The following is a 17057-nucleotide window of genomic DNA, read 5'->3' on the forward strand; positions in this document are numbered from 1 at the left end:
AACTGCAGCTTTTGGCAACTTGTTGTTGGCAGTTTTCAGCCCTGACGTTGCAGTTTGCTCCGGTTTCATTTTCCTGCAAAATCATTGCCAATAAGCCAAGTTACAGATCCAGAATGGAAGGAAATAAAGAAAACAGCTGAATTAGCAGAATGTATCCCCCCCTCTTTTTTAAATAGTTTACATAAAGCAGTATTGTTTTTAAACTGCACTGCCATTATACTGCCATAAGCACATTATAACGTGAAATATTACATTCACACCTCTTGTACAGTGATTACTAAGAGCACCGCAAACAATACAAAACACTGAAACACCCACGCTCAGAACTCGAGACACATTCCACATGTTCAAGGGCCACGCATTACCAGGAGACTTCCACTTCATTAGCTTTAGTAAGGGCCTCTGTTTGGGTGGTTTGTAGGAGGACGAGGTGCTCCAAAGTGTGCCTGCACCTAATGAGGCGAGACGGCAGGATAGGGAAAGTGTGAAGAGTTATGTGTGTTTGTTTGCAACATAATCACCGGTCCCCGGGTAATGGCAGAAACATGTGAGGGTGAGATCGACTGATGGTGTGCGTGAGGTTTGTTATTGCATGTGTGTTTAGAGTGCCACACACATGTACTTGCTGATATTTCTCTCAACAAATGCGTGGTATAGCTTCAGCGAATTGCTGGAACAGGAAGATAGGGAACGTAAGTGTGATTTTGTCACAAGTGTTTTATCTATCTTCAAAGCTACTTAAGCGTAAACTTAAGTGGAACAAGGGGAACATTAGGGCTCAAGTGGTCTAAACCAACCTTCAGCTTTCATTTTCAAACAGTGCTTTACAGTATTCTAGAAAAATATCATCCTACTTAATATGAAAATGTGTGCAGCAGCTACAAGACTGAAATATAGGACAAAGATGCCTCTTTCATAAAAACTGCAGTTTGTATGTGCGCGTCTTTGTGTGAGCACAGTACAAAATTTGGTGTCGTTTGAATAAAATATTTCCCAGGGGCCTCCCTGCTTGGCACTTTGCTGGTGTAAAGCCTGGAGCATCATTTCAATATCACCCAGAGAGAGACGAGCATTCAAGAAGGGATTAAATGAATTGTCACCCTTCTTCCTCTACGTCTTCGCCACCAGTAAGAAGGGGCTCACAGGGGCTCCCTGCAGTGCAGTGTAGATGCTGGGGCAAAGGTTTGAACGGGACCATGCGATCAGATGTGCGCGTTACTGGCCAACTCTGGTTTGACTGAATCTGGATTTTTGCCACGGGGCGAGATTTCACCAAACATACTTCAGTATGCTGCTTTGATCACACGTCTTGTGATTCTATACTAACCCCTCACCTCTGTCAGAAATGTCTTTAATGCTGCCAGCATTTGCCTATAGCGTAACCTGCTTTATTTGTGGAGGCTCAACAATAAAGATGATGGAAAAATAGGTTTCTGTTATGCTTGTTTCCTCCCATGTAAGATGAGCACTTCGGTACAGAAAAACATTTTATAATTTGTGCTTAAAAGGATTCTTCTCCACTTCAGTCCTCATCGAATCATCCTCTCCCAGTTGCGCGCATTAGAAAGATCAAAGGTACAATAGAAGAATGTCAAAAATCAAAAGGGAGAAATGCAACATTTCCTAAGGGCATGGTAAAGTTCTGATATTCAAACTTCTTTTTTGCTAAAATACCATAAAAAAAAAACAAGAAGAAAAGAAGACATGTAGAAAAAGGTCTGTACGTCGCTTGACTGGTTGAACCACTAAAACAACCACATCCCTCTCTCTCTCTCATTCATATATATATATATATATATATATATATATATATATATATATATATATATATATATATATATATATAATATGTTTAATACCTCCTGTATGTGTTTCAGATTCTGTGGACAGAATCCCTTCATTTGTTAATGATGCTTTTATTGTATAATGCAACATAGAGTCACTTTGTCACTACCATTGCCAAAAAGCTATTTTAGAGCAATAGTACCAATTATACTGCAGATACATTGGCTACTGTATTTAGCCTCCAGTTATTTTTCTTCCACTGATCAAATAAAATACACACAAGCTATATTTGCAATGCGCATTCATTGCAACCCTCAGTTTGAAAATGTCAATACAAACTGAAATCTGCAGCTGTTGCAACAAACTGAGAGCCAGCATTATGTTTTAAATTACATGTAGTTTCTCCTAAATAAAAAAAAAAGGAGCAGATGGTTTTGACTGGAAGCTCGAGACCTGCTCTTGCAAATCAGAGCTGAAAGTTGGACGCTGACCTACTCCCTGTTGCGTGTTTAATTACACCATGACACAAAAGACTGAGACCTACTGATGGCACGATGAGGAGGAGGGACAGAAGGAGGAGGAGGTGGGGAGAAGGGAGGGAGGCAGTAATAATGGCTGTAAAGCCATCAAAGCTCCAGTAAATGTTGACTGAGTGTCCTTGAGATCACGGTGGAAGGGAGCGGAGTGCGCATCTGTGCGTGTTCATAAGAGTCTGCGTGTGAGCTCATGTGTGCATCCATAAGTCAAAATGTGCATTTGCGTACATGCGAGGCTCATTATGTGGGTGGATGTGCGAACGCTGGTGAGCAGGCACATGAATCCAAGTATGAAAATGACAGGCCAAAGAGGGATAAGTGGCCAAAGACTGTGTGATTATGTAATACGGCTTTATAGCTTTACAGAGTCACACTTTTGTCTTCTACAAATGCAGGATAAAACAAAAGACCATGTCTACACGAGAGGCCCAACTTTCAACATGAGATCTTTCTTGCGTCGTCTTTAAATGTCTCAGTTAATTAATCAACATTTAAATTGAAAATAGTCTCAGAAATATAAGTAGATTTATGTATTAAATGTAATTTCTCTTTCAGCTCAGCATCACGCATTCAGTAAGCCCCTGTGGATGAAAACACTCAATGTACATCACTGTAAGCAGCGTAGTTGAAGCACATAATTAGTGTTTGCACAGAAAACAATAAAGTTCAAATGTGAATAATACAGCAAATACTAAAATGCTTCCTTGTGCTCGCTCTCACACACACACTCCACCACAACAAGCCCTCAGGGTGTAAATACTGTAAGCAACTAAGTAATCAGGCAGTCAGCACATGTGCAAATGCAGATAAATGAGCATCAGTGTATGTGCGCAACTTCCACTGCTTGCTCTCAGCTGATCACAACCTTGCATCTGTCCTATAGTACCCGGTTGTACCCGGAGTACCTAAAATGTGTGTGTGTGCGTGTGTGTGTGTGAGAGTTAATATGTGTTTGTTGTGTGTGTATGGTGACTGGAGCCTGCCACTCTGTTTATCCCATAATCCGTCCTCTAAGGGCGAGTGTGCTAAACACAGATTGTGCTCCCCATGTAATCTACAAGGGCATCGTCGCCAGCATACGTGCAGGCACATATGCAAACACACACACACACACACACACACACACACACAGGCGTTGGGTGGCCTTTCAGCTACACTGGACAACAATACATCTACTGTATGTACACAAACCCATTGAGAGATTTTGTGTAAAAAAAAAAAATAATAAAAAATAGACTAACAAGTAATTTAGAAAGAACAAAAATAAACAGAAACACCTGTCTCCTTGTAGAGAGTACTGGCTGGCCTTCAGCAGCATCTGATAATTTAATTCATCCAATCAATGCTCATCAGCCCACTGGCTGGGGTATGTAGTGGAGGCTCTTTGAGAACATGTGCTCCTGACAAGAAGCACAAACACACACATACTCCCCCCCCCCCCCCCCCACACACACACACACACACACCTCACAACAAAAAACAGGAATAATGAGGGATTTATATGCAACTTCCTCTCTATGCAAAATTTTGCTCTGAGTGATACAGAGACAAACAAAAACACAAGGACGCCTCCTTTTCCTCATTTTCAGCTAAATTTCAGCTGCTAAGAATCCCCCAACCCCCCCATTGTTCTTGTTCGTGTTTCTTTCAGTGTCGGGAAATCTATAACGTTTGGTTTAACATTATAATGCTCAAACTTAAAATGACTATTCTTGCAGGCATGGCAGGCTACAATTATAGACGATCGATGCAAATGGTGAAGAACATACATACTGCTACACAATACAAGTATTTTCTCACTGAAGGAAAACCGCATCAAGTGAGGAGTGCTGCTACATGCATCTGGCACACGTGACATCCTGCGAGATTAATGAAAGAACTTAACATCCCCACTGCTCGCAGTATGAGCTGTATTCACGCAGACGCGCACACACACACACACACAATACGGAAGTGTTCTTCTTGCTCATTAGAGCATCTCTATCCTCAGGTTTTGCGGCCACAGGACAAGTGAGCATCTTTTGGGCATCATCTTTGCTCTCTCAGAGCCTTAAAAGCTTAGTCTCTGTCCATCTTTCCCACAGTGCCTTTTCCTATCCATATCTCTGTCTCTTTCTCCTTTGTTTGTTCCTCTTTCTGCCTCATCACACTTCCTTCGCCATGCCATCAACCCTGTGTTGTACCGTGCATGTAACACTAGAGCTACTTTCTTCTCTTTCTCTGAAGCCTTTCATCTCCATCTTCACCGGCGGGCCTCCGTGATCCCAAAACGACTCAAACATTTACGGACCCCAGTGGTCCTAATTAGGCTAAATAGAATATTGAGAGAACACAAAGGGAATGCTTTTGTGTGTACCGTCCATAGGATGCTTTATGAGCACTTGGAAAGTCACAGGCAATTTACCCGAGGGCTGGTCTCTTCCAGAAAAAGCCCTTTTCAGCAGAGCTGGTCTACAGCGCTCGGAGTGGGCCATGCATCATCCCACGCCTTGGAGGACTGCAGAGCTGCAGAGTACTTGAGAAGACAGGAGGCTAATGTTGTCCACCACATCATGTCTTTGAGTTTTATACAATTTATGTCAGTGCTTCATATTCATACCTTAAAAGGCTGAGCTCTTGCAGTGCTGAACATGTTTGCTAATGAAAGCTGCCAAACATCAGCGCTGTTTGTTTCACCAGTGAACTTGTGGATCGATTCATGTACTGTAGCTAGTGTTTGCTTTGCTAGCGTGTTGTTGCACTACAAATTGTTAAAGAAATAAATAATAAATTATTTTGTTTCTTCCTGTGAGGGAGATGAGATGGTTGATACCACTCCCTGTCCATTAAATATGAAGCTACAAACAGGAGATAGTTAGTTTAGCTTAGCATACAGGCTGTAAAGAGGGGGAAAACAGCTCGCCAGGCCCTGTCACAGGGTAAAAGGAGTAGCACATCTTAAGATCACAAATTAACACATCGGTTTTTATACAGATTAAACAAACAGGATATAACATGTTTTATTACTGAGCTTTAGAAGTGTTAATAAGGTTTTTTTCTTTTCTTTTTTTAATATATACACAGGCGTACTCCTGGCTGTGGCTTCATATTTAATGAACAGTTATGAGAGTGGCATCGATCTTTACATCTAGCTTTTGGCAATAAAGTGAATGAGCAACTTTGAAAAAAATCTTTTAATTACATTGTTTCTGAACAATTTTAGCTTTAGTGTTCATCATAAAAAGAAACAAAATAGAAAAGATATTTCCAAATGCTGCCTTTCCAAGAACCCTTCTACTGCTGCCAACACTTGAGAAATACCAACAGCATACAAATGTTTTCTATATGACACAGGATATGAAGAAAGGCAATATTGCTCTGAAACGCTCAGCTGAATACTTTCTTACTGCCCGTGTTGTATTTTCCATTGACTCTATTAGCCATCCCTCGCTCACAGCAGGGGAAGAGAGTGCCTTGCGTATTCCTTTAGAGGACAAGACATGCTTTGAAGAGGCTCCGTCTTTTTGCCCAATAGCTTTCCCAAGGATAAGGATATTTAGTATGAGGAAGGGAGCTAGTCCCAGCCCAGCACTGTTACATCCCATTCCACAGAACATAAAAGCCAACATGCCCCTGTAATATGCATAAAAGCGGAGGCCTTCAGCAATGCTTGACAAGGTACAAGAAGGTTAGTAAATTGCTAGACTTTGTCGGATCTGTCTGCAAAAGTAGATGTGCGTCTGGGACAGTTTTCACACGTACTTTGATGGAGAATCCAAAGTCAGCGATGCGGCTTGCTGATGATCCTACACTAATCGGAAGTGCTTTAACATCATTTTATTGTTGCTCCTCACTTAACAGCACCTGCGTCTGCTGGATACAGATGTTTAATCGAGTCTAGCTTAAACTGACACATCCGTGACAAAGCCAGTTATTCGGCACGTGTAATTACCTCATGACAATAAGCACTGCTTTGGATTTACTTTAGATACCTGTGCCACAAGCTAACTGTGCAGCATACTTTTGAATGTACAGTATGTGCATATGACCAAATTATATAGCATTAACTAGCCAGAATCCAAATGCAGGAAAGGGAACTCAGGTACACCTCTACGTGGGAGATTATACAAGAACCTCATCGTATTTCCATTTCTATTATCTGGTGGAGAATGCAAGAAAGCTGGCAGCAGCTCGCACTCTTGTTTATTTGCCTTTATAGATTTTTTTCTATCGCTCTCTCTCTCTTTCTTTTTTTTTTCCTAATGGAACCCAGCACTGTGCCACCTGCCAAATTTTGGCGGTCGAGAGAGAAGAGCAAAATAAATGTGTGTGTGTGTGTGTGTGTGTGTGTGTGCGCTTGCAGGTGTGTTGGGGCTTGTGGGAAAGAAAAAGACAATATGTGTGTGTATGTGTGAATGAGGGAGAATGTTGTGGACTTTCACAGCCTGTTATTTGTGCGCTGCTGTCAAATGAGTTCACTGTACAAGAAAAAAAAAAAGCAATCAGCAGGCCATGGCATCGGAGGCCGTTTGGCAAATCAAAACACAAACCGGAGTCTTATTGAATTGTCCTGTTGTGTCGTGTCGTGCCGCCCCGGCTTAGTGTTTTAAAAAGTGACCTGGTGTGGCCATCACAATCAATTAAGTGCTTGCGCGTCTATTTGCTTGTTTGCTAAGCCAAATGGGGACTATCATCCTCTGTGGTCAATAATGAAAAAAAAAAAATTAATCTCAATAGATATTTGCAGAAAAAAAGAAGGAGAATACAAATGGAGAGGGATGTGGAGATTACTGTTTTATAGAGCTGAGAGGCTCAACGCCCCTACATGCAGAAAATCACGAGCCTGCATAACAAATCTCTTCAGTTTGCCACCTCATCCAGCTCTCATAGTCTGCTATTATAATGAGTGCTTCTAGGGCTATCACCTTTCAAAAGTGACTCACATGCTGATGACCACTGCAAAGTGGAATGCCACTTCACTGGTAAATAGAAGGACGAGTTAGTTTATTTATTTACTCTTTTTTAACTTCAGCAGCTATTGAATAAAGCCCATCATTGTGAGAGTCTGACTTGCATTTTAAATACATCATTTGTTCATCAGATGACAACTGGCAGCTCTGTTTTCGTGCCTTATTTTCATTTCAGGGGCTTTGCAAGGGATTTGTTTTTTGATGATGCATTCAGTTACCAATATGAGCATTGTTAAGCCCTGATGTGTGCAAAATGTGCACCGTTTTGAAACCAGAATGAATTGTAAAATCAAATTACTGCACGGTTTCTCATTTGACTCATTGTCACTACACATCAGCACGGAAAGTGAGCAGTTTATTTCGATGGCATTTACAGGAGAAAACAGCAGTTATGTTGACTGTTGAATGCTCGCCGAATGTTACCACATTCAAATCAAAGAAGTGAAATAATGCAGGCTCATTATATCACACCTGGGACGAAAGGAGATATGAATACACATTAATTTTGCTATGTCTATGTGTGTTTTTGTGTTTGAAAGAGTAAGTGATATGTATGGGATAATACATTAGCTGGGTCCTCATTTTGCTTTATATTTCCCTGCAAACATTTGCGTGAATTGAAATACAAGTGAATGTTTTGTACTGTAAGTCAGGTTCCTGCCCACACAAAATCCAACATATGGCAAGGTTTTCCTAAAGCTGTAAAGGGGATTATGTTAGTTTGGTTGATATCTATGCATTCAACAGAACAAATCTTGTCCCTGGTAACTGATAAAATGCTATCCTTTCTTTTCCTTTTTAGTGTCTTAATGCATTTTTTAAATGTTTAATGTAATGCTTATAGACTTTTGTCTGTTGTAAGATTCTGTTTTAGGCTTTTCTAAAATCCATTTTCCCATTGGGTACAATATACAACAAGCATCTGGTTTGAAAGGGTGAAATAACTAGCCTTAAATACCCCCCCCAACCCACAACTGACTGTTCTTTAAACCCCACCCACCTTAGTTACTGTTGCTACGCCTGTCAAGTTTTCTGTCCTTGCATGGCACATGTACAGTTTAACAACAATGGTGGTAATTATAGTCATTTTTTAAACAAAGGGTCCTTGATTTCAGACAGGTGGACAAAAACAGGCTTTTCATTTCCAGCCGCCAACTATTCATCTTGCCAGTGCCACTATCTTAAGCAGATTTTATCAGCTGCAGCTAACTAGCTAATTAATCCTTTGCTTAAACATTTGCTTCATGGTTAAAATGCAAATCATAGGTTACATACATGAAGTCATGCTAGAGTCATGGAAGTATCTTGTATTGCAGTGTAGAACTAGTTAGATATGGTGTATGAGTCTGATCATACATTTTTCCCTATTACAACGAGTTTGGCCAGGGTTGCTGGAGTGTAAACTTCCTCAAATCCAATAAAGAGCAGGAAGGATCCACTAGCATTTCCCTACACTCTGATATAGTAGAGAATGGCTTTCATATAGTGAAGAAATACTACACAGTGAATGTGCTATTATGAAGGGGACATTTTTTCTAATCAAATCCCACAGAAATCAATCTTCTCATATCACTCCATGCAAGAAATACAATGAGCTTGCTCATGCACACACAGACCAGGAAACACACATATAAACACAATGTAAATTAGACATCCAAATATGTAAACTTGCACAAACAAAAACACAGAGATGAAAGAAACAGACAGAAACTTCCCTTAAGCCACCACAGGTGTTGACAGAGAGGGGAGGGGAGTGGCTTCTTTTTTACCAGCCAGACAGATCATATCAGAGTGTTTGCTTGCTTCGGGCCCTGCGGTGCCATCAGATGGCATTTGATAAGAGTGTGACAAGCAAAGGCAGCGAAGGTCAGGACATGATGGCAATGAGGGCAACAACAGCCACAACAGTCAGTGTGCTGGGGAGGGAGATTGTTGGGGGTCCAGGTTAAATAGGAAGTGGACAACCAAGGTAGAAGATGTAGTTGCTTTAGGTCACTTACCGCTTCAGAGGCAAGTCTGTTTCAACTGTACAAATGTGCAGGGGATGAAAAAGTAAACATGCATTTGAGATACATATTTCTTAATATAAAGTGACAGATTTTACCATTTAAAAATTGTGGAAGCCATTTAAATACTGGCATTTATGTAGGATTAGACAATTCTTTAATGACATTGGGGCCAAGTTTTTACAATTAAAGGCTGCATTTGATTTGTCTTCAATTGCCCTTTTCTTGTAATCTTGATGTCACACATTGCAGCAAAGGTCATGGGAGTTGCACTTTTAAGCAAATCCAAACAGAGACCCTGTCTCTGCCAAGCCGATTCTAGCAGTCCCCATTACGCACACATTGACATGCGTCGCTGCTCAGCTCAAATGAGTTACAAAGGAGGCAGGGTGAGGAAACATTAGCAGCAGTTGGATGGACTGGGTGCATAAAAATATTAGAGTGTGATTTATGGCCCGTGTCGATAGTCAGTTCCAGAAAAACAGCGCTGTGTAAGCAAAGGCCCTTCCGGCATCTCTATCCACCATTCTAGTACAATGGGTGACAGGGAAAGACTACGAAGCTATAATCTTTCAGCATCAGTCAAGGAGAAAGTCTACCTGGGAGATGCTGCCACTCATGCACCTACTGCTAAACTTCAATCCAAAACCTAGTGATATCTATATACTAACCCAAAAGCGTCAGCTAGAACAGCCTAGACTAGATTAGACGCACATAAGAGAATCCGAATGTCACTGAATGATGCCCAGTTTGGGGCCGTAACTGGCATTTTTGAGTCCAGGTTTATGGTAATGTTTGCAGATAAATGTTACAAGGATGGAAACATATTGACAGCTAGGGGAGTACAAGTAGGTGTTTAGATGTCAATATAATATATGTTCAGTGTTTATGTTAATTATTTTAATAGCAAAGCTTGGTTAATTTATGACAAATAACTAACAAAGACAAAAGGTGTACGTTGCAATCAGCAGCTGCTGTAGCAGACTACTGACAGGTATCATTCACAATTGTTCTTCTGTTGAACTGAATTTAAAACATAGCACTAATTAATACATTAGGTTGATCAGATTTCAGTAAGAAACTGCAGGGCTTTTTAGCACAGACATAGAAGAAGGTTTATTATTACTGAATGACTTTAAGGAACTTAGCAAACAACTGTTATTAGGTGCCTGGGAACAGAATGTGCATTGTGTTTCATATTTAGCCATCTGTAATGCCCTGCACTAATCACTCTTTAGGAGAACTACGCTATACCCAGTTTCTTTTTTACCTGGATTAGAGAAAGCTGTTGTGCATTTATATGATGGCAGAAGTTAAAGAGCCAACTTTGGGAAAAAATGTTAGTGTACTGCATTCCACATTTTAGGGTGAAGCTGACTGGGTTTTCTGCAGTGGCTAAGTTGGCGCATAAATTATATATTTTTATGAGTAACATTCACTGCGCTAACATAGCACTTTGGCGGCAACAGGTGGACTTTTTTAAGGTCAGCATAGCCTTATTCACATTGGTATCCACGACCTAGACAGCACTACACAGTAACACTCTGTACAGTAAAAGAAAGTCACACTGAAGGTGTGGAGTTTGAAAGATGTAGACATTCAGGAGAGAGTTCTAAAGTAAGATGCTATTGAGTTGAGCATTATGGGAGGTATCGCATCAACTGTTTTTACAAGAGACTAGAGGTCAGGATATCTTGGCCACTGCCGATTCAATTTTCACGATTTTTTTTAATGTGTTTCTTGGAAATCCCAATACTTTATGGAATGAAATATTACATTTCCAGAGTATCTCTTTAAGAAGATGCACAAATTGTGCATTGGCACTATCTGGAAAAAGTGATGTGCTCTCATTATATCAGCAGTTATATATGAGCTCCCCAACCAATGTGGACAAACAGCATAGGTGTTCCAGGTTAGTTCATACAGTGGATAGAGGTGCCCTGCTCCAGCACCATCCTTGGTGGCTGTGAGTGGGGTTATTCGCAAAACAGGTATTGTACAATCTGATAGCTGTTGGCACAACAGAGCGCCTGAAGCACTTTATGTTGCACTTTGGGGGTAAAAGCCAGAGGCTGGAGGTGTTTTTCCACGACATCAGCTCACCAGAGATGGGGTGGATGGTTTTGTGTAGGACATATTTCAGTTTGGTCCTGGCCCTCCGCCCTGCTACTGCCTTCAGGCTGTAACAGTCAGACTATTTTTTGAAAAACCAGTTTATTCTGCTCTCCTCCCTCATCTCAGCACTGCATCCTCTACACTCAAGAGTGAACAGCACATTGGACGCCACTGATTTAATAGAGGCATGTGAGATAGTCGCTGGTACGTATGAATGGCAACTTGAGACTGCACTGTGTCTACCTCTACGTCTCAGTGCTGAGAGGTGTTTGTAGCTTCTTCTTTATGAAGTCATCTACCAGTTCCTTCACCTTGCTGACACTGAGCCACAGAAAGCAGCATCAAAAGATGTTGCACCGATGTGAGAGCTCAAAAACAGACAAAGTTCCCCACCTTACTCAAGTCAACATCGTCTTGGCCTCCTTATTAGAGCAGTGAACACCTTGCAGTGGTGCTTCTTAACAGCTTCAATGTCACAAACATTACATTTGTTAGACACATTCATGGCTCACAGTACATTAGCTGTGAAGTAACTTGATATCTACAGTGAACACAAACTGTATGTTGCTTATCACAACTTGTTATTGCCTCTGCGTTACTATGGCAACATTCTGTGGCCATCCCTTACATACAGCACTGTATCTCCTGGCAGATCCAGCGATGTAACTGTCCATTCCCAGCAGCCCAGGATGAAACTAGAGATGATCACTGCTGCAGGATCACCAGCCACTCAGACCAACTGTCATTCATTTTACTCCAGAGCCTCTGGCCTCGGAAATCTGTGTACATGCTCACACACGCCTACGTCATGCGACTGAACATACATTCAAACACACACTTACTCATTGGTGGATATCTAGTCAAGAATACAACTTGGAATATCCTGGGAAGCAGTGAGCAGTGAGGAGACACTTCAAGCTCGGTCTCACCGCAAGGTCACAGCCTGCAGGCAGCAGCAGTAGCAGCAATAATGGCCCTCCATCTCCCAGCCCCATTTAACTGACTGATGCTTTTTGACATGTCGGAGCGATCGAGCCAGTTAGCCTCTGGGAGGCTTCAATTAGGACCAGGACTTAATGCAGCCGAGAACTTTGCAAGGCCCTGATACGATGTTACAGCCAGACTCAAATCAATAAGGAGAACATGCTTAAAGGCAGCTGTACTGAACCCCCCACACACAGTGCTGCTCGAGAGCTTAGAGATGGGTGTATGTCGATTGGGTGTAGTATAATGCAGAGAGAGAGTGTTTTCTGTTGGTAGTAGATGTGTATTTTAGCTAGACTGAATAGTCCCCAGGTTGTCTTCTGAGAAAGAGTTTGAACCCTCATAGGCAATTAGATAATTCTCAGTAAAGTGGTAATCAGAGGCAAACAGGTGCGTGTGACTGCTTGAACATGTGTTTAAATCTTAAAAAGAGAACAAACTGAATTCTTTCACCTGCACCTGTTGCCTGTATGGTGTGTTACACACACACACACACAGCTCCAGTATGATAATGAAATAAAGGAGCAGAGCTGTGAGTGACACGGCTGCAGCACTATTTCACGGTCCTTCCGACAGGTCCATTTCCTCACAGCAGGCATGTGATTCAGCCGAGGCTCCTATATAACTGCCACTGCCACCCTGCATCTTCCCTGCACTCCTGATTTATGGATAAGATGCGTGCGGTTATACACTCCCTCAGGGGCCAAGCCTATTTGATTTTGTCAGGGGCAATTAAATAGTCCATGATGGGGCTTGCAAACTGTAACATGATGAACTATGAGGAGAGAGCAATGATGATTTAAATTTTTTCTAGGCATGGTAATTCTTGATTTTGGCAAAAAAAAAAAAAAAAAAAAAGAAGCTCCGACTGGGAATTATGTTTTTTAAGGAATGTAAGTATTGCACTTATTCATCATATTTGCATCAGCTTCAATGAACAGCTCATATCAAACACTAAAGTTTTGTCTTTCTTCTCACTTCTTGAGTGCATATTACATCGCTGAAAACTAATTTTTTTGTTTTTCATCACAGCATTGAGTGGCATTCAGTGCTAGCAAAAGCCAGTTTGATGGAGCAGTGGAATAACAACTTTGAGGCAGGCAGACCTTGAGGTTGGCTGTATATCATTTTCCCCCCACAGTGCGAGTGCATCATTGTCTGGGCTGTAGCAGTCAGAAATGACAACAGAGGGTGACACTGAAAGGTCCCGGAGTTCAGCTGCCTGAAAATGTCACTGGGCTGGCTATGACAGAATGCCACACAGAGAGAGGGGAAGGGATATGACAAAACAACAACCTTAAAGTGCTACAGATCTCTCTCTCTCACACAAACATACACTCAAGGAAATGTGCATATTCTCCTCCTCCAACACACACACACACACACACACACACACACACACACACATGTTGTCATTTAATCTAAAGCATACAGAGAGAGGAGGGTTCTGTATAGTACATTAATGTTTCATTGATGATGTGAAAATAGACAAATATTTTGAAAACAGATTAGTCGTTTAAGTTATTCAAGCCCCCTGTTTCTCAAATCTGATGTGTTTCTATTTTTAAATATGATAGTAGATTGAGCATTTTGGGAAGTCACTACATTCACTAAAATAAGAGATTTTATGTAATAAACAATTCCCTGATTAATCAGAAAAAGTCACCAAATGGATCAACAATGAAACAAATCATTTGTTGCAGCCCTAGTACTGTGCATGGTAAAGTTTCGAGTTAAAGTTGTAATCCTTAAGATTTTGATGAAACCCTGCTTTATATGCTACTTATGGTTGTTATTTTCAGCAATAGCTATTCAATGTATTTACACTCCGAAATTACTTCTACAGTGTGTAGCAGCTTTCATTGTTAGCGGCGGAGTCCGCCATACCCACTGGATACCAATTTCCTACCTATGCACAGGGGATTCACAGGAAATTATGTATGTAATCTATTGTTAGTGTTGTTACTGCCTCACCGTTTACTGTTCACTTTCCTAAAGTCGTATCAGAGGTTTATAAAGTTAAAACCATTCAGTCAATGAAACACAAAAGGTAGCACTTATTGTGAAGCAGTGCCAGGAAATGCATTGTATTTGTTACAAAGGTTTGCCCTGACCACAACTGTCCATCAAAAATGCATCTCCTAAACAACACTATGGTAATTTGGGCATTTTTTGGCAGCTAGTCATTAATATTGGCAAGTAGCTGGTCAAGGACCACAGTAACTGTGGTAACAGTAAAACGTCACCAAATCAACCAGGTTGAAATGTTAAGCATTCTAATCTAATTTTCATACCAGTCACCTCATCCATCCAACATACTGTACACATTGAGTGAATTTTTGGAACAAAAAGCAGGATGCCGAATATGTACCTACATAGTGAGGATGTGACAGTCGCTCTAATAGCAGACGGCATGTTTCTACTGTGTCAGCTATAGTGCACATGCAGTAGTGCGTGTACTAAAGATATGTAAGGTGTGGATTCATCACAGCTTTCAACCCTGCGATATGAGACTGAGGAGAGGAGAGGGTAAAGCAGAAATGTCTCTCCTCATTAGACCTGACCCCCCCCCTCCCCTGCCGCTGACAGAGAGACTCATATCCTACCTCCACCAGTCAGCTCTCTCAGTATGGCATCAGTCCATCCGCAAGTGTAGCTCTTCCCTCAAGTCAAAATCAGCGCATTCGCTTGATCCGATTGGGCACGCACGTCAGCATCACCTTGTGTGAACGGAGAAGATAAAGAAAAAGAGTTCACCGTCTGAAGTCTGGCCAAGTTCTGCAGCTTCGCTGTCACAAAATTAATGCAGAGTACATTTCCTCTGGGTGTCAACTTATTGTTTTAGCACCTAATCTTTCCATGCTGTCAACCTTGTTTGTATCCTTGTAGTTCATACTAATTAGCTATATTAATATGACGAAGATGATGATAACGATGATAAAAAGGATAAGATACCTGTATACCTGTTGGTGGTGTTATGTTAAACTTTATCACAACCTGGGTGTTATTTTCATAGTTTTGACCATTGTAGCTTGCGTTTCTTGCCCCGTCAAACATTTTTTTTGTATTACCACCAAGTTCCAAACTCTACTATCTGAATTGATTGAAATGGACCAAACACCAATGTTAATAAATCTTTTACATAATTAGATGTCTGGCATCTAATTATGTAAAAGATTTATTAACATATGCTGCTGCAGAAATGTGTAAACATTTATCCTAGCACTGAACTTTCAAACTTTTAACATTAGGAATCCACTGAATTCTTAACAAAGCTTTTATTCTGAAGAAACAGTCTGAATCCACTGAATAAGCCCCTTAACAATGAGGAGGTTTAGAAACAATAAGCGCCATCACAAAGGGGAACAATTTTTCTTTAACATGGAGTGAGATTTGTTATTTAAATAGCAAGGCATGGGAGTAAAACGAAAGCACTGTATGTGATTTAATTGGGACTGTACCTGCAACCTAGGTGCAAAGGATGAGTCAACCATGTAACCTTGCTGCCAGTGGAAGGACAGGAAGCATTTCATCATCATTTCTCAGGGAAAAGAGAAACTACTATAATATTTTGCTAATTTTGAAAAAAATTAAAAAAATAAAAAAGTAATTTCAACATTTATCTAGATCTAGCCTATTTCACAGCAGCCATTTTGACTTGTCAAAGTAGGAAAAGACACAGGTGTTACTAATAACATTAATTATGGCTCTGTTCTATTCAAAGCCTGCATAATATCTGGACACTGAAATCAAAGCAGCTACATGGAATTCAGCCATCATTTCCTTTTTATTTTTTACACCCGTGCTTGTCCTACTGTGACATGTCAAAATCTATAAAAAGGATTAGTATTAATAGGACTAAATATGTTTCTAAACATATGAGGACTAAACATTCTTTCTATACACACACACACACACACACACACACACACACACAGGTTGTGGTCATTTCAGGTCTGCTTTATGTTTTCCATCTACTAGACCCCCATTCCAATAACCCTCAACCCTGCCTCACACTAAAATAGGGTAGCAGGTGTATTAATTCAATAGTCACAACCATACATCCATGGCTGCATTAAAAATAAGCCTCTCACACAGATGCTGCCAGCTGCATGTGTGTAATTGCGTGTGTAAGTACAAATGGACAAAACACACACACACACACAGCTGAGTGGTTTCCCTGGCAACCAGAGGCCAGGAAAGGACTTGTATTGAGCGCATATGACCATTTGACCACATATTGAATCTCTCTGCTCTTGGTGGAGTTTTTATCCAAAACATTGTTATTTAAGTGAAAACGTAAAACAGATATTAACATTTTTGAAAAACCTTGCGTGACTCTTAAAGCAGTTCATTCCTAACAGCTGGGGCAATTTCTTTTGTGGATTAGCAAGTCTATCATAAGAGCGCTTCCACAGATGTTATCTTCGCACTGCGCGGCTATGCAGATGACTTTTACAGCATGTGCAGAGTTTTCAGGTCTCCATTTTCATAAAGACGCATTATGGTGATGTGACACACAATCATTTGCACCCAAATGCACGCCAGTGTTAATTGGAAGAGCTGTTGTTATCCTGCAGTCTTAACTCTGCAGTAAGAACAAAAACGTGTCAATACCATCACCTTTCAGGAACTGTGTTTCATCAAGTCGTAGTTGCTAAATTATTAGCTAAGGCAGGGCA

At 40.9% G+C, this 17057-nt stretch overlaps 1 long non-coding RNA gene across 1 annotated transcript in view; it reads right to left on the reverse strand.

Moving 5' to 3' along the window:
- Window positions 1-17057, reverse strand: part of LOC119918412 — a 166358-nt gene that overhangs the window by 32193 nt on the left and 117108 nt on the right. The window contains exon 3 of the long non-coding RNA XR_005447442.1: window positions 14982-15095. This is a non-coding gene — a long non-coding RNA (uncharacterized LOC119918412). The remainder of the gene's footprint in view (window positions 1-14981; window positions 15096-17057) is intronic.

The sequence above is a fragment of the Micropterus salmoides genome, unplaced genomic scaffold (genome assembly GCF_014851395.1).
Source record: "Micropterus salmoides isolate LMB-PRFRI ecotype aquatic unplaced genomic scaffold, ASM1485139v1 Ms_hic_scaffold_23, whole genome shotgun sequence".
NCBI classification, from domain to species: domain Eukaryota; kingdom Metazoa; phylum Chordata; class Actinopteri; order Centrarchiformes; family Centrarchidae; genus Micropterus; species Micropterus salmoides.